This window comes from Pleurodeles waltl, chromosome 7 (genome assembly GCF_031143425.1).
Source record: "Pleurodeles waltl isolate 20211129_DDA chromosome 7, aPleWal1.hap1.20221129, whole genome shotgun sequence".
In the NCBI taxonomy this organism is placed as follows: Eukaryota; Metazoa; Chordata; class Amphibia; order Caudata; family Salamandridae; genus Pleurodeles; species Pleurodeles waltl.
In genome coordinates, this window is record NC_090446.1 from 1,284,312,085 (window position 1) to 1,284,331,245 (window position 19,161).

A 19,161-nucleotide genomic window follows, 5' to 3' on the forward strand; every position below is an offset into this window, starting at 1 on the left:
TACAAATTGCTGCTCCAGCCTACATGAGACATCATGCTTGTCGGGCCTGCAAACTACATTATGCTGTTCATAATCAGAGATAAGAAACAAGACCCAAGTAAAGGCACAAAATAAAGTGAACCGATGCAAATTGGTACCATTCGAGGCCCACTTACTAAGGAAGAACGACAACGAAGATGTGACCAAAGGTTGTGTGTGTATTGTGGTAAATAGGGTCATTTTTTGAAGGATTGTACGGTCAAGCCCAAAAAACTGTCTGTAGGGGCCGAGAGCTATGAAAGGGAAAAGTTTGAGGGAAACAAACACCCTACTACTTTGGAGACTGGTTGTTTGAGTGTAGAAAGACCATAAGTCTCCCACTTTTCGGCTCAACCTAGCTCCCAGAGAGAATTCCACCATTTATATATACCTGTATGGGTGGAATGTGTCTCTTACGACCATCCAGTTTCTCTCAAGCTCCTCGTGGATTCAGGGGCCACAATAACTTTTATGGACATTCCAGTTGCTGAGAAGCTAGGAATTCAGCTTCAGCCTGAGATCAGGCCAGAGGCAGTTAAGACTATAGATGGTAGCCCCTTGTCTTCTGGTCCAATCACGAAAACTACTTGTGAGGTGACAATGTACCTTTTCTCTAATCATCGTGAAACATTCAATGCGATCTGACATGTGCGCCCCAATTCAAAGTCATACTAGGCATCCCACCGCTTCAAAGCATAACCCATCATAAACTGGGTTACACATAGTGTTACCTTTCAGTCCCAATTCTGTAAAAAACACTGTTGGGTGGAAGCACCACCTGGCAAAGGTATTGCAACAAGTATGGGTGATGCAGAAAAAGGTGAACACGAGTTACCCTCAGTATATCAAGACATCTTCAATAAGGGGAAGGCTGCTACTTTGTCACCGCACCGTCCCTTCGAGTGTCGATAGATCTACAACCAGGCTCACAAATGCTGTGTAATCTAACGTACAATTTAACAGAGAAGTAGAGCTCCCATTTGTGCCAATAGTTAGATGAAATGCTGACTATAGGCTGTATAAAACCTTCTAGGTCCCCAGCTTTATCACCATAATTGTTTTGCTCTATAAAGGGGGGGGGGGACTCTGGCCCTATATTGACCAAAGGGCTCTAAACAAGATCACAATTAAAAACTGATACCCTCTGCCTCTGATCTGAACCCATATTGAGCAAGTTAAAAATGTAAACATATACACGAAATTGGATTTGTGCGGGGCTTACCATCTTGTAAGAGTCTGGGAGGGTGACAAGTAGAAAAAGGCTTTCAGGATCAAATTTGGTTTGTACAAATACCTCGTCATGCCTTTCTGCAATGCCCCTGCTGCTTTCCAATATTTTATCAGCAAAGCCCTACATGACTTCATCGACCAGTGTGCTGTTGTCTATACAGTATAGACGATATTTTAATTTACTCCAATACCTACGAAGAACATGTCACCAATGTCAAAGCCATTTTACAAGCCTTACAACAACATCACCTCTTTGCAAAGCTAGAAAAGTGTGGTGTTCATGTTCAAGAACAAGAAGTGGAGTTCCTCTGGTATATCCTAACCCCAAATGGGGTACAGATGGACCTTAAAAAAGTTGAAGCTATTGCTCAGTGGAAAGCCCCGCAAAGTGCGCAACTTGGGCTTTGCCAATTTCTATAAGCGTTTTTATCGATCACTTTTCCAACACTGTTGTTCCCACCACTAAATTACTATGTAAAGGAACGACGTTTCAGTGGGGAAAAGAGGCAGATAAGGCCATCCACCAATGAAAAGACAAGTTCAGTACAGCTTCCATTTTACGACACCCTGCTGTTTGTTGTCAAGACGGATGCCTCTCAAGTAGTGGTGGGTGGGGTCTTCTCTCAGCACAATCATGGGACCGGGGAGCTCAACCCAGTGGCTTACTTCTCCCACAAATTGAATCCAGCCAAGACAAATTATTCAATAGCAGATGGAAAATTACTAGCAATAAAACAAGCCTTTGAGGAATGGGGACATTGGGGGTGATTCTAACCCCGGCGGTCTTAGACCGCCGGGGCCAGGGTCGGCGGGAGCACCGCCGACAGACCGGCGGTGCCCCGCAGGGCATTCTGACCGCGGCGCTTTGGCCGCGGTCAGTGCAGGAAAACCGGCGGTCTCCCGCCGGTTTTCCGCTGCCCCTTGGAATCCTCCAAGGCAGCGCAGCTTGCTGCGCCGCCGAGGGGATTCCGACCCCCCCTACCGCCATCCAGTTCCCGGCGGTCCGCCCGCCGGGAACCGGATGGCGGTAGGGGGGGTCGCGGGGCCCCTGGGGGCCCCTGCAGTGCCCATGCCACTGGCACTGCCGTAAGAGGGCCCCTAAATGTATTTCACTGTCTGCTGCGCAGACAGTGAAATACGCGACGGGTGCAACTGCACCCGTCGCACAGCTTCCACTCCGCCGGCTCGATTCCGAGCCGGCTTCATCGTGGAAGCCTCTTTCCCGCTGGGCTGGCGGGCGGCCTGAAGGCGGCCGCCCGCCAGCCCAGCGGGAATGTCAGAATTACCGCCGCGGTCTTTCGACCGCGGAACGGTAACCTGACGGCGGGACTTTGGCGGGCGGCCTCCGCCGCCCGCCAAGGTCAGGATGAGGGCCATTATCTCCTAGGGAGTTTACATACAGTCATCATTCTGACAGATCATAGGAATTTACAAGTCCTTAAAACTGCACATGCTTTATCTGCGCAACAGTTGAGGTGGTCCCAATTCTTCATTGATTATAATTTCTGATACAGCTCTAACCAGGTCGTAAGAATGGAAAAGTGGATGGACTTTCTAGACTAACCCAGTCCACTAATGAACAAGTGGAAGAACCACCTTTTATTATCTCTCCAGACAAAATTGTGGGGCCATTATCAGGAAAGTACTGCAGCCATAAAAACCCTGCAACACCAGACTACAGATGTCACTAGCCATGAGGGGTTAAAGTATGTAGTCCAGAAGTTATATCTACCCACAAAACAATTAAAAGACAAAGCCTTTGATTGGTGCCATGCTAGTACGTTTGGTGGTCACCCATGGGGAAAAAACCCCAGAGATCCTCCAACAACATTTTTGGTTGCCCTCCATATCCAAAGACACAAAGGCTTATGTAGCAAATTGTGCTACTTGTGCACAAGGGAAAAGTTTGCACCAAGTTCTTGCTGGTCTTTTGCAACCCTTACCTACGCCACCTGCACCCTGGCACACTGTATCATTAGACTTTGTGGTAAAATTACCAAAATCTCATGCTGGGTTTACTCCCGTTCCAGTAGTAGTAGTAGATCATTTGACCAAAATGACACACTTTATCTCTCTAAAAACCTTACCTTCTGCCTTACAAATAGCACTTTGTTTTTTTTACAATCTACAGTTCACCTCCATGGGCTTCCTTCAGTGGCGGTTTCCGATCGAGGGTCATAATTTGTATCCAAATTTTAGGAATACCTTTGCCAAAAAGTTGATATGGCTATCCAAATGTCATCCAGTCATGACCCACAATCAGATGGGCAGACTGAAGGGGTCAACCAGTGTATGGAGCAATATTTACGTTGTTATCTTCTAAGCTCTGAAGTGGATTGGGAAAAGTGTTTGTGGGCCACCAAATTTGCATATAACAATGTAATCCAAACATCTACTGAATAATCATGTTTTTACTGTAATTATGGGTATCATCCTCGCATGTTGGATTTGAATGTAGCACCTGTTACCCACTCCAGCTGTTCAAGATTTTTTACAACAATTGAGTGACAGTCAAAGAAATGCACAAGACATGTGAATACAAAAAGAAATGCCAGGGACCAGATTATAGGGAAGGACAAAGTCTATGGTTGTCAACTAAACACTTAAATCTTAAAGGGGCATGAAAGTTTCATCCAAGGTTTGTGGGCCATTTCATTATCAGCAAGAAAATTAATGAGGAAGCCATGAAATTAGAACTTCCCACATCTCTGCCGATTCATCCATTGTTCCACGTCTCCTTGTTAAAACTGGTAGCGGACAACATGCCCTGCCCAAAGGGACCGTCTCCGATCCTAGTGGATAATCAACCGGAGTACGAGGTCATGGAGGTACTAGATTCCAAATGAGTGCGTAATAAACTCTACTACTTGTTGGATCAGAAAGATTACGGACCGGAGGGTCGATCATGGGAGCCAGCAGGACATGTACATGCCCCTCGATTGGTTCCCCAGTTCCATCACAGATATCCCAACAAACCAAAAACCAATTGGGGCACCTTGGGAGGGGTGTACTGTCGGTCCTGCAAAGGCGAATATGTTCCAAAACCTTCATTTGGCATTTAGTAAGGTGTGTCCCTAAGCAAATCATCTGCCCTTGCATGGGCCAACGATTGTTATTGCCTTTGAGAAATGTTTACTTGAGCCTATGATTGTTTTAGGACACGTGCCCCTGATTCCTACACGAGTTCTAAAACAAGCATAGGCTCAAGTAAAAATTTCTCAAAGGCAATAACAATCATTGGGGCACGTGTCAACTTGTTGCCTGATCCTCATGACTCAGACTGGGTGTGGCCAGGTACAGCAGCCTCATGACTCAGACTGGGTGTGGCCAGGTGACTCAGACTGGGTGTGGCCAGGTGCAGCAGGTATTTAAGCCACACCAGTCTTGAGGTGATTGCTTGCTGTCAGAGGTCTTCAGATGCAGAGTGGGATTCTCTGCTCCTCTGTGCTTGTTCCTGGATCATCTATTCAACAGCCCAGCGTCATGGATGCCGATCCTAGAAAAGAAGAGATCAAGAAGATTAGCATAATAAAAGGGGGTAACGCACTGCACATGCTTGAAAGGTTTCTCACCGGTTACTTTTGATAGTTGAATACAGGATGTTCAAATGGGCAGCGTGCACTAGAAAGGCATGTTATCAGTGTCCTTGGTTACTTGAATACTTGCCGTTTGCGGAATAATAACGATCATTGTTGTTAGCTTGCAATGACAGTATAGATTGGAGCATGTGTTGGACAATTGTTATTTTAATGATATACTATGAACATGTTTGTTATAGTTGAGTTTTATGTAGCATTTATGTGATATTAATCATTGCCTATGATTAAGAACAATCAGTGCTTGGCACACACTAGTTTCAAAATGTGAATCAAAGGTCTTTTATTCCCATGTTCAATTGTCAACTGTGATGTAACAGTGATGACACCAATTATATACAGAAGTGAGCTTAAGTATATTAACCCTATGCTCTCAGTGTGGTTAAAACACTGAACTGTGTCCTTTCTGGTAGTAACACGCTGCACTGATTGATTCCTGAATATCTGAGAAATCTAAATACTTAAGAACTGATTTTCATTCTTTATTCTTCATATGTCTATGATTGTGAGTGTGACTGTTTTAGAAAGTCTCATCAAGACCCAACGAGCAAGACGTACACTGAATTCCTGGGACACTTTAGGTAGGCCTTCCAGTGGGGCCACATTGACTTGGGAACAAGGTGGGAATACATGCAGATAGTATAGAAGGCTAAACATTTTATCTGGTTGCAGGTTCCATACTAGAGAGATAGCTATCAAAAGCGGGAAAGGGGACCCTGACAGATACACCTAGTTTGTGGGAATTGGCGAAGAGTAGTTTTAGTATATCGGTTCCATGAAAAGTGTTATTTGCCAAATGTTTAATTCATCAGAAGAGAAATCTGCTCTTCGTAGACCACCACTAGCCATCCTGATCCTGCCAGACGACGTCCGTGTTTCTCTCCCTCTCATCCATTCCCTTTCCCCCAGAACATTCCTGTGCCGATCACGCTGAAGTAAGTTGGAGGCACGCAATGTCTAGATGGAGTTGGAAACAAGCAACTTCGGTCAGCATTGTGTCTCCATGAGATGAACAGGTTAGTGTTTGACAATGCTACAACACTACATAATACTTTACTGCACTGTGCGATACTCTACTACACTCTACTCTACTTGATTCCAATCAACAATACACCAGTCAATGAGAATATACTTCATAACACTCTCCACCACTGTATTGTATGACACTCCACATGAGAACTCTACACTTGCGACACTGGACTCTACGATTTGAAAAACATTTTTTGTAACTTTTTTTTTTCAAATAAACATTGAAATTCAATGAAAAAAAACAAGTTAAACCTTATAGTTAGGAAAACGTATTTTCCCTATACAAACCAGGATTAACCTAAATATACTTTAAAAATTCTAAGAACACAGTACATGGTAGAGTGGCGAGTTATAGTTAGTGTTGCCTGGTTTGCGAGTTGAAAAGATAGAGTAATGAGGTCCGCTACTTATAATAATTTGATATTGATGGATAAATTGCAATTGAAAGCTATAACTATAATTTTTTTAAGTTTGTGTAATTTAAACTTGCTTTGCATTCATCCACTTCAGCTCTTTCCTGGAAAGTTTTGAGGTGAACTGTCAAGCAGGGTTCAGGAAAAAAAGAGGCAGCAAAAACTACACCAGATTCGACAGGAAGATCTTAGTCTGCAGAGTGAGGTTTATGTAATTTGGTGTAAATTAGTTTGGTAGCTTTTGAGAAGGCCCATATTTATAATGTTTTTCCGCCGCATTTGCATCATTTGTTGACGCAAAAGCGGTGCTAAAAAAGTATAAACATGGGTCTAAGGGTAAAAAATAATTGTATATTTTGGCAGTTGGGCACGCGAGAGTCTCTGAGACTCTAGCGGGAGCACCAATTTAAAAATAGAGCATTCTGACTGGCCCTCACCATCTTGGTCCCATGGGAGTCGGACACCATCGAGAACAAGTGCTCTGACTGGCTGCCAGCAACATGAGAAAAACTTTGCTGGCAGCCAGTAAAGAATTTGAGGGGCTTGATTATGAGTGTGGCAGTCCTTGGACTGCCACACTTGCGGTGGCTGTCGGATCCCCATGGTTGTGGCAGTCCGACCACCACATTACGAGGTTGGCGGGCCCACCAACCTACCACCCTAGAGCCCCTACCAGAATCAGCCAGGGTTGTGCTGAAGTCAGCATCGCCCTGCTGATTACGACCTGGTTACGACCTGGTTCTCTACAAGCCTTTTCATGGCAATTTCACAGCCATGAAAAGGCTGGCAGAGAACAGGTACAGGGGGTGGGTGCCTGCACTGCCCATGCACTTAGCATGGGCAGTGCAGGAATCCCCCTGCCCAACACCGTCGCAATACTCACTGTCTGTTGCTCGATTATGAGCCGGTGACAATGCTGCCACCACTTTCCAGCTGGGCTGATGGGCGGAAACTTTGGTTTCCACCTGTTAGCCCAGCTGGAAAGTCGTAATGGGCCCAGTGGGGAGGTAGCCAGTCTGGCAGCAGCCTCCCCATTGAAAGTTCGGCGGACGGGTCATCCTGTCCACTGAACTCATAATTAGGCCCTTATTCCCCTATCCCGAAGTAAAAAATATATATATAGCTATATGGGGTGGGGATTCCCTGACCCCTTAAGCCTCTTTTGGGGTGGGGGTGTAATGGAAAGGGGAGGGGGGGCGAAGGACCCACTCTGGGGCCAAAAAAGAAAAAAAGGGCAAAAAATGCAGGGACCCCGCAAGACTCTTGAGGGATCAAAAAACAAAAAATAACCGAAATGGTGCCAGGATGCATTTATTTTTTATAAGCCCCAGGAACACTACCCTCGAAGCCAAAAGCAAGTTTTATGGAGAGGGGTAATTTGTGGCCTCCTTTCACAATCCATTTGAGGCCCATGGGGTGGAGGAGGCAGTCTTATCTATGGGGAGGGGGTCATGTGGCCTCCCTCTGTGCGCTTGAAGAGGCCCCAAGGTTGACATTAATTTTTATGGGGAGGGGGCCACGCAGCCCCCTCCCCAGAAGCCCAGAGGAGCCTACCCTGGGGCCGATCTTAATATTTATGAGGAGGGGACCATGCACCCCCATCCCCCTGCCTCGAAAGGCCCCATGGAGCCCACTCCTGGGGCTGACATTAATTTTTATAGGGGCGAGCCCACCCTCTGGAGCCGGCCCAGCAGCTATGTCCCAGGGTACCAACCTGCAGGACATAATGGTTTCCTTGCTTGCAGCAGCATGGATAGGGAAACTGTGTGCTTGCTCTCACTTGGCGGGAGCATTTTTTAATCTCTGCTCAAGTAGGAGCAAACACCAAGTCCTCTCCCAGTGGGCGGGAACCCCAAAAATGCTCACGCCCACTGGCAGCAGACTTTAGATCTGTTTCCTTACCCACAGTGATGTGGGCAGGGAAACATATGTAGATATTGCTCCAGCCCACAGGGAGCAGCATTATTAGCTGCTTCCTGTGGGCGGGAGCAATGTTAGGTCCTGCTGGATGCAGGAAGCCGGCTGTGGCCACGGGGGCCTTGGAGCTCCCTCTGCAGCCCCCAATGAGGATACGGTGAGTACCTTGGCTGGGCACCAGGGCACCCACCTTTTGTTGAGCCGGGCTGGTGGATGGGGTCCCCAGGGCCAAAATCAGCCCGGGGAAGGGGGCTGTGTGCCCTCTCCCCTTTTAAAAACCTCATGGGCCATAGGGGATGGGGTCCCCAGGGCCTGACAAGGCATGGGGAGGGAAGACCACAAGACCCCACTCCCATTGATTTTGATAAGTGAACCTGGGCTGTGTGGCACTTGGGAAGCCTAACGGGGGAAGGGGCCACCCCCTCCTCCCCTTTAATTAAAACAACAAAAAAAGCCCTGCAGGATGGGGTTCCCAGGGCTGGACTCTGTGGCCAACCCCCCACCGCCGTACACAGTATGGGGTTGCCTGTATGGAGGGGTTGTTGGCTTCAGGGCCTATTAATTTACTTTAAAAAAATCTAGAAAACACAGAAAAAAACAAAGGTTAAAGTAACATAGTCAGGTGTGGTTAGTTCTATTGTCTTTTTTCTCCCAACACTCTGTAATTTTTTAATTTTTTATTGTAGTATGAAAAGTGTTCTTGTTTTAAGCCTCCACTGACCATCCCCACAAATGGTCCTGCTCTTCAGCTGTACTTCATGCAACAGTACAGTGGTAAAAGGTGGAGATGGCTTTTTAAGCTCAAATGATCACAATCCACTTCTAATGGGCAAACGTTAACACTCCTCTGAAACACATGCAGTGCTAAAAACCCTATCACTTATAACAAAGCATGCTAGCATGGAGTTTGGTTTTAGCAGCAACAACATTTCTGCAGAGACACAATAAAATAAAACCAAGTGCTGGACGCACGGGCTGCCAGCATGCTTTCTCACAATAAATGGAGCATCTACTGGGCCACTTTCAGCCTATAATGAAGGGGATGGCGAACCATCTTTAAAATCAATCAGTTAGCCCCGTCTATTATGTATTCTCTCTGCATCGGAGCACAACCTTTTATGGGTACACAGTTAATCTCAATCTGGAGATGTCATGCACCAGCTCTGACAGATCAGCTTTCTAGGGTTGCCACCTTTGTTGGGAAGATACCTGCTTTTCCAAGTATGAAGACTCCGCTGGTAGTCACTGCCATGCTTCGGATAATAATGCCATGGTGCACGCCTTGACCTCAAGGGCAGGGGCAACTGGGTGGGATAGTGTAGGAAAGTACCATCTTGCCTGGCATGTTACCCCCATATTTCACTGTATATATGTTGTTTTAGTCTATGTGTCACTGACACTCATAAGTATGTGCCCTGTATGTGTTCCCTGTGTGATGCCTAACTGTCTCACTGAGGCTCTACTAACCAGAACCTCAGTGGTTATGCTCTCTCTGCTTTCCAAATTTGTCACTAACAGGCTAGTGACTAAATTTACCAATTCACATTGGCATACTGGTACACCCATATAATTCCCTAGTATATGGTACTGAGTTACCCAGGGTATTGGGGTTCCAGGAGATCCCTATGGGCTGCAGCATTTCTTTTGCCACCCATAGGGAGCTCTGACAATTCTTACACAGGCCTGCCACTGCAGCCTGCGTGAAATAACGCCCACGTTATTTCACAGCCATTTACCACTGCACTTAATAACTTATAAGTCACCTATATGTCTAACCTTCACCTGGTGAAGCTTGGGTGCAAAGTTACTTAGTGTGTGGGCACCCTGGCACTAGCCAAGGTGCCCCCACATCGTTCAGGGCAAATTCCCCGGACTTTGTGAGTGCGGGGACACCATTACATGCGTGCACTGTACATAGGTCACTACCTATGTACAGCGTCACAATGGTAACTCCGAACATGGCCATGTAACATGTCTAAGATCATGGAATTGTCACCCCAATGCCATTCTGGCATTGGGGGGACAATTCCATGATCCCCCGGGTCTCTAGCATAGTACCCGGGTACTGCCAAACAGCCTTTCCGGGGTCTCCACTGCTGCTGCTGCCAACCCCTCAGACAGGTTTCTGCCCTCCTGCAGTCCAGGCAGCCCTGGCCCAGGAAGGCAGAACAAAGGACTTCCTCTGAGAGAGGGTGTAACACCCTCTCCCTTTGGAAATAGGTGTCAGGGCTGGGGAGGAGTAGCCTCCCCCAGCCTCTGGAAATGCTTTGATGGGCACAGATGGTGCCCATCTCTGCATAAGCCAGTCTACACTGGTTTAGGGATCCCCCAGCCCTGCTCTGGTGCGAAACTGGACAAAGGAAAGGGGAGTGACCACTTCCCTGACCTGCACCTCCCAGGGGAGGTGCCCAGAGCTCCTCCAGTGTGTCCCAGACCTCTGCCATTGTCGCGTTGGCTCTCATTATCCTAAATGAGACTACTGGATTTCTAGGTAGCAGGATCGTTCACGGTGTGGGGGACTGAGTCTGACCCACTTGTAAGGACCTCTGTCACCCTAAATCCGGTTTTGCTCCGGCTAACTAGCAGTGCCTCATCTCTCCCAAGGGGAAGGGATGATTGGGCAGCCGAGCGCATGACATCTTTGGAACTTCTCAGGGAAGTCGTGGTCACTCAGATCAAAACCAGCTCTCTCATTTACAGTATGATCTCATATACAAATGACAAAGGCAGTTTACGTTTTATATATTGTTTTAATAAAACAACTGCATTTTAGATATTAAGGCGTGAGCCGCAATAACCAGAACCATACAACACAGTAGGATTGAAATAGTCACGAAGAGAGTGAAACATAAGAATAACGCTATCATGGTGTTAACAATTTCTACTCTCTCTCAGCTAGTTCTATTTGGAGCACAGCGTGTTAAGCTTCTAACTTGCCTTTCAGATTCCCTGGGAAGCCATCAACCCTCATACCTGAGCAAAGGCCTGTGATCTGGTTCAGCATCTGCAACGAGGCAGTCAGCGTCTAGTTGTGGTTCCCTGGTCGGAATCTCCCTCTTGCGTGTATTGGGACAAGGAAGTGTTTTTATTACTAACAAGTCAGTGTGATCACAAAATGTCCCTACGCAAGAATGCCAAAGACTAAACTCCTACCACGTCTATCGGCAATGTACCAGACTGTATCCTTGACTGAAGCACAGAGTGAACAAGAATGTGTTATTGAGAACTCAAGTGCTGAAGTAGGCTAAACAGTGTGATATAAAAAATAAAACAAGACCGTAGAACTGGTTATTTGGAAAATAGCAGTACGAAGCCGAATAAAAAGCATTTAGAGCAAAGTGCACAGAGGCTCTAAGCTGCGAGCAAAGGAATAAAATACATCCAGGGCAAAGTGCACAAAGGCCTAAAACCTGAAGCTAACGCGCAAAGGATACATAAAACTGACCACACTACACCCTCCCCTTGTCGGTAGCAAGTGGTTCTAATAATATAAAAATATGCCCCAGATACAAAAAATACATCAAATATATTTCGACAAGTTCAGAGGACAGCAAAGCAGAAAACTAACTTAAATTGGGAAGCATGTGACGTTAAAGCCAAATTTGATACAATGTCAATTTAACAAAAAAAATCAAATTCTTAGACGGAAGCAACGGAAAGCAGGAGATCCTCCACCTCGACAGATGTCAATATCGGAAAATCCACACCAAAAACTATCATGGAGCAGGTGTGTTCCAAAGCCCCAGAACCATCCCGGGCGGCACCCCGTGTAGGGCCTATGAATGAGACAATACCATCTTCCTCCAGGAAGGGAATCTCATAAACTGCCTCACGAAGCAAACGCAACCGTAGTGCACAAGTCTGGGAACGAGCCCTAATCGGGAACATCAGCAGATCAGTATCGACCACTGGGGGGCGCTGCAGTGAGAGACAGAGAGCCAGTGCATGTTCAAACGAGCACCAAAGGCACCGAAACACAGGTTGCACACAATCCAAAACCGGTCGGAATGACAGAGACCAGTCACACTCCAGCTGTCCCAGGAGTGTTGTTTCAAAATGCTGCATCATGCGTTCACTACACAGCTGCGCTGACGGGAGCGCCAACATGGGATCTCGTCGCGGTGGAACAGCCATTGCGGAAGAACAACAGCAAAAGCAAAACCCCAGCCAACAAAGCCAAAGTAATCGGAAATCCCCCAAAAATGCTTCAGAAAATAGAATGAATAGCCGAAGGTATTAAACCGAATATGGAGGAGAAGGTATGAGCAAACCCAACACCAACGGCTTTGAAAAAATGTGCAATTCCAGCAGTGCTGGACGCAATAAATATACGTCCCACGAGTTCACCAAAGTGACTCGGAAAGTTAGTATTCAAAAGGGACTGTATTTCCGCTGATGACCTTGCCACCTGAAGTGCGTAGGTCTCGCTAGCAGATGTAAGGGCCACATGCTTTTGAAACAATAGACCTTTCAGTCGACTCAACTGGTCGAAATTCACCTTGGAAGTAGCAATATGAGGCCAGATGTCCGCTACCTCCCTAATTTGAGTTGGGGGAAACAACACATTCCCGCAGCACGTAGCGGCCTTGGTGACAACGACCACGTAAACAATTCCGGCACGCATGCCACAACAGGGTTCACTGTTAAGAAGGACGTAGCTGCCTTTTGAAAGCACCTGGAAAGTGTTTTTAATTACCGGGACTGGAACTCCCTTAAGATAACAAGCTAAGTTAGCAATCGAGGCATTACATGCCCGGTGCAAAGACAGCTGTTTACAAACCATCGAATGGCTGACAGAAGTTTTGCATTTGCTACCGCTAAGAAAAACCTCCCTCATACCATTAAGACATCTGTATCGAAAGGGAAGCTCCCACACCTCATGTATGTAACTGTCTCCCAACCGTTCATATCTACCCACCGGAATGTGCTTTAAACAAGAAGTAAATTGCCTAGTGGAGATAGGCAAATTAATAACCCCGTGAATCAACCACTCAGCTGACGGAATCTCAGCCACAGTAAAAGGCAATTTCTCCAACTTTTCAATATTTAACATAACATACGTCGCTTCCTTCTTAGCCATCAGTTGTTGTTGACGTGTCAAATTAAAGGAAATAAATATCTCCCTGGCACGAATGTGCTGCCACGGAACGTGACCTGCCTTCAATGTCTGTAGAGTCCAACCCAACTGCATGATGGACCGTGTTTGACTCTGCCCATGATATAAAGAAGACATATCAGATTGAATAATGTCTATAGCAGAGGAAACAATGTTGTCAATTGTATATACACGGTCTGAAAGGGTATGCATCCCATTATCCACAACAGACAAAGCCTGTATCAAATTATCCTGATCAATTTGCCTCAACCGGGCCGCTGCCTTTTGCTGTGAAAGTTTCCAAATCTCATTATATACCTCATACAAAAAACGTTTCTTCCGTGGTACTCTTGGTCCTGACAAAAAATCTTGCAAGTCAGTATCATTAGACAGTAACGTGAGATGTGTCTTAACTGCATCCAGCGTGGATGACTTCAACCATTGTTGACAAAGTTTTCCCACGCTGTATGTAGTAATGATATCAGCATGTTCTGGTGATATGTAGTGAGGGTCTGCCCTACTAGTCCTGAACCCCTCCAAAGAGGTGACAAAACGCTGATGACACCCATTAGTGTCTATGGGCCACAATAACCACCTGCCCAGACGTATCAATGAAGTGTTACGCGTACCATTCTGGACCCAGTCTGTAAGCTCACTAAACGTGGCATTAAGATATTGCTTCCAATTTTTCAATTTGGAAGGGACAGGTATGCTTGTCAAATTCAAGTTCCTAATTGTTGCTAAGCCCAAACAGCTAGTCTGTTGTACAGTGTCATTTAGGAAAATCATTTGGACAGGAATAATACATGCCCTAAACAATGTGTCCCTACCCCGCATTTGCCAATTTTTCGTTCCCCAGACACTTTTCAAATCAACAGTTTTGGACCAGTATTCATACCCCTCAACTGAAAGTTTGGATACAAACAAATTTGAATACAGTAATTTAGTATCAGTCAATAACATTTGCTTATTAGTATGCGGAGTAACCTTATAATAGTAAGACTTAGCACCCTGTTGATTATGCCCAGAAAAATATGCAAATTTATCAGAATAAGTTTTAGAACTCCGCTTCTAATGGGCAAACATTAACACTCCTCTGAAACACACGCAGTGCTAAAAACCCTATCACTTATAACAAAGCATGCTAGCATGGAGTTTGGTTTTAGCAGCAACAACATTTCTGCAGAGACACAATAAAATAAAACCAAAGTGTTGGACGCACGGGCTGCCAGCATGATTTCTCACAATAAATGGAGCATCTACTGGGCCACTTTCAGCCTATAATGAAGGGGATGGCGAACCATCTTTAAAATCAATCAGTTGGCCCCGTCTATTATGTATTCTCTCTGCATTGGAGCACAAGCTTTTATGGGTACACAGTTAATCTCAATCTGGAGATGTCATGCACCAGCTCTGGCAGATCAGCTTTCTAGGGTTGCCACCTTTGTTGGGAAGATACCTGCTTTTCCAAGTATGAAGACTCCGCTGGTAGTCACTGCCATGCTTCGGATAATAATGCCATGGTGCACGCCTTGACCTCAAGGGCAGGGGCAACTGGGTGGGATAGTGTAGGAAAGTACCATCTTGCCTGGCATGTTACCCCCATATTTCACTGTATATATGTTGTTTTAGTCTATGTGTCACTGACACTCATAAGTATATGCCCTGTATGTGTTCCCTGTGTGATGCCTAACTGTCTCACTGAGGCTCTGCTAACCAGAACCTAAGTGGTTATGCTCTCTCTGCTTTCCAAATTTGTCACTAACAGGCTAGTGACTTAATTTACCAATTCACATTGGCATACTGGTACACCCATATAATTCCCTAGTATATGGTACTGAGGTACCCAGAGTATTGGGGTTCCAGGAGATCCCTATGGGCTGCAGCATTTCTTTTGCCACCCATAGGGAGCTCTGACAATTCTTACACAGGCCTGCCACTGCAGCCTGCGTGAAATAACACCCACGTTATTTCACAGCCATTTACCACTGCACTTAAGTAACTTATAAGTCACCTATATGTCTAACCTTCACCTGGTGAAGGTTGGGTGCAAAGTTACTTAGTGTGTGGGCACCCTGGCACTAGCCAAGGTGCCCCCACATCGTTCAGGGCAAATTCCCCGGACTTTGTGAGTGCGGGGACACCATTACATGCGTGCACTGTACATAGGTCACTACCTATGTACAGCGTCACAATGGTAACTCCGAACATGGCCATGTAACATGTCTAAGATCATGGAATTGTCACCCCAATGCCATACTGGCATTGGGGGGACAATTCCATGATCCCCCGGGTCTCTAGCATAGTACCCGGGTACTGCCAAACAGCCTTTCCGGGGTCTCCACTGCTGCCAACCCCTCAGACAGGTTTCTGCCCTCCTACGGTCCAGGCAGCCCTGGCCCAGGAAGGCAGAACAAAGGACTTCCTCTGAGAGAGGGTGTAACACCCTCTCCCTTTGGAAATAGGTGTCAGGGCTGGGGAGGAGTAGCCTCCCCCAGCTTCTGGAAATGCTTTGATGGGCACAGATGGTGCCCATCTCTGCATAAGCCAGTCTACACTGGTTTAGGGATCCCCCAGCCCTGCTCTGGTGAGAAACTGGACAAAGGAAAGGGGAGTGACCACTTCCCTGACCTGTATCTCCCAGGGGAGGTGCCCAGAGCTCCTCCAGTGTGGTTCTAAAAACTCTGGACCCATGTAATTTACTTTGCCACAGCAGTACGATTTTAGTATCAAAAGACCGATAATGACTAGTACACTAAGCATGAGCATTTTCGCTCAATTCCAGCAGCGTTTTCACCTCGAAATCGCCATTTTCGTCCTGCACTCGTGGCTCCCATTTTATACACGGCAGCCATTTTTAAAAGTTGCCCTCACATAGGCTTATAATACAGTCAGATTTGATTCCAAGGACACGTACACCTTGATTGACTTTTCTCTGACCTGGGCAAGCTGGAACCATTGCCTCAGGCCAAACCTGTTTGGTCAGTCCCTCTCCCAGTGGCCGAATCAGATAGCATCAAGGCACACCAGGCCATAAAACCCTTATTATCGCTCACACACCCTGCCTAACTTGCTCACACCTGCACCTGCTCTTTTCTTCTTCTTACTTTACGAGGGGGAGGTGCCCGTTTTTATTGGGGGTCCACACTTATCTGATGTGAAATTCTAGGCCTTGCCGGGTAATTTATTATGGGCTGGATCACATGAAATATGAGGTTTCATCATGACACTGGTTTTTCCTTTGTAGTGAAAACATGTGAATGACCAACCAAAATGTCAAGAATGTTTGCCTGAAGCTTAAAAAACTGTATATAAGGAAACCTGATTTTGCATTGACACACAGTCTCCTGAGAACATACAAATCGTGCTGTTGTACTTCTAGGACACTTGTCAATTGGTTGCAGCCAATAAATTCGATCTTTGACTTCACCTAGAAGACTCTGAGTTTCTGTAGTCTGAATCAGGAAAGTACCTGAGGTCTTTGGGTGTACCCTGGCACCGCTGGGTTACCGGATCAGTACCGGTTCTGAAAAACCCAGTACCTCAGTTGGCGCCCAAACGTGGGGCGATACCAGCGGTACCGGTCCAAGCCTGAGGTCCGTGGGGAGCTTCGTGTGAAAATTCTGGAGGAAGGCCGCCACTTCATCGACCCCTGCATGTCGACGTGGTTCGAAAGTCTTTGTTGCGAGGTTCCCCGCTTCCCGACGGCTATGAAGGACTGCTGCCCTGGCTATCGCCCTGATTTGGACCCTTGATTTTTTGGTAGAGCGAAACGATAAGACGAGTCTTCTGGTGACGTCATTGATATTTTCAGTTAAGTATAAGTGGAGCGTCTCCCAGTCCTTAGTTGGACACTTGGTTTGGTCCTTAGTTGGACACTTGGTTTGGTCCTTAGTTGGACATTTGGTTTGGTATCCCTTTGGGATCACTTTGATTTGGAACTTGCAAGTACCAAAGCCGAAGGACTCGTGTATTCACGAGACTATCGTAAACGATAATCCTTTGAAGTTTGAAGCTAGACTAGTGAGCGAAGATGCCTGGTCTTAGCAGACTTGGAAATTTGTTTTGTCTTGGTTGTAAAAAGGACTCCCGGTTGGAGGACTCATGTCCGGTTCCTCCGATTGGAACTCCAACCTATGAACTATATGTGAAGTACGGAGTGGGCCCCATCACGTTTAATAAAGTATGGGTCCGCTATTCTTGGAAATAATTGAGAAAAGTTTTCTTTTTTTTTCTTGTAAATATGACTTACAACTAGGATCTGCAAACGGTTCTGTAAGTAAATTGCGACGGCGCTATTTATGAAAAATGGCTAAAGCGCGCGGTATTATGTGTACTGAATGTTTTCTGTTTATATCTGAAATGAGCTCAATGTGTGTTTGTGGGTCTTCTTGATGTTTACAGTTTGTTAAGTAAAATGTTGGTTAATTAATATTAAGTAGAAACTTAGAAAAAATCCAGAAATGAACCATGTGATGTGCTAACATAGCTATATGTTGCTCTTTAATTTATAGAATGAGCAATTGTGCACATATACAAAACTGCCGTTAAATGCTTAATAAATTAGAAAACACATTCAATAGATATAAATAGGACCCCCCCAAAAAAAAAAACGAAATTATCTATTTTCAATTCAGCCAGCACTTTCCCAGTTAAACATGGGTGGAATTTTGCATAACCTTCCTTTTAAATGAAAGTGGCGCAAAAATGTGACGCATTTCAAGTTAGGGTTATGCGCTTAGGCTTGTGAGTTAATGTATCCCAAATAATAGGCAAGGGATGCAGCTTGCTTTTATATGTGGAATTATCACCCAAAAAAAAAAAATGGGTTTTTATTTTTTTTTAAAGAAAATTATTAATTATGGAAAAATTATTTAAAAAAATAAGTGCCTTTCAAAATCGTTTTTTAATATTTATAAAGCTTAATACCTATACTATGACCTCCTAACATTAAAATTTAATTCAAGTTATGTTGCACCACTAAAATGACATTTGTATGTGCAATTTTCCCATGGCGCAGGAGCAAACAAGCTCATTTCTATAAAGTATAAGTTAATATTTTCAATGGCTGACTCATGGATTGTGTAATAGACATTCTGGTAATGCATATTATGCAAGAAAATTGTAGGATATTGATTTTTTCATGCCTAAAATATCAAAGTCGATTTTGGGCAAAAGCACTGTTTAAACTGCATTTTCTTTCATTCAGAGTACTTTTTAAAGTGTCTCAGGCTTCAGTAAATGCATACATTTAGGTTTGATATATATTTGCAGGTTGTGCCTTCTTATGATTCAATGAGTCAATGTGCCAGTACAAAGGCTTGTTTTAATATCAAGGTTGAAGGTTCTAACTTCAGCTGGGCCTACTGAGACGTTCATTCATTTGAGGTTGATGAAATATGTACCATTGCATGGGATTGCAACAAGCATTTATTCTAACAACTGGTATGTGTGTTATTAAGGTGTGTGAATTATTCACAGTAAATGTAGTTTAATAATCTGGAAAAAGAGATGATTTTTTTTTACAGTGGAAATTGTAGGTGCCAAATTAATATGGAGTGTCAGTGTAACAATTTTTACTTTTAGAAAGGTAAAACTAAGGTGGCTTGATGTTGCGAAGTAACTGACAAGAGGGTAACAGTTAAGTAATGGAAATTTATTTTCATGTATTTGGTCCTATCATGAATTGTTCTTGCTGGTCCTGTATGTTAGACGAGAAACAGTAAAGTTATATTTGACAGCAGATTTCCATTGCCTGGTGATCTACTGTCAAAAGGAGGGTAAGGATTTTAAACCTGACAAATTAAACAGGCCCAAATATTGGGTTTTGGGCTGCAGGTTTACAGTGCATAAAGTACATGAC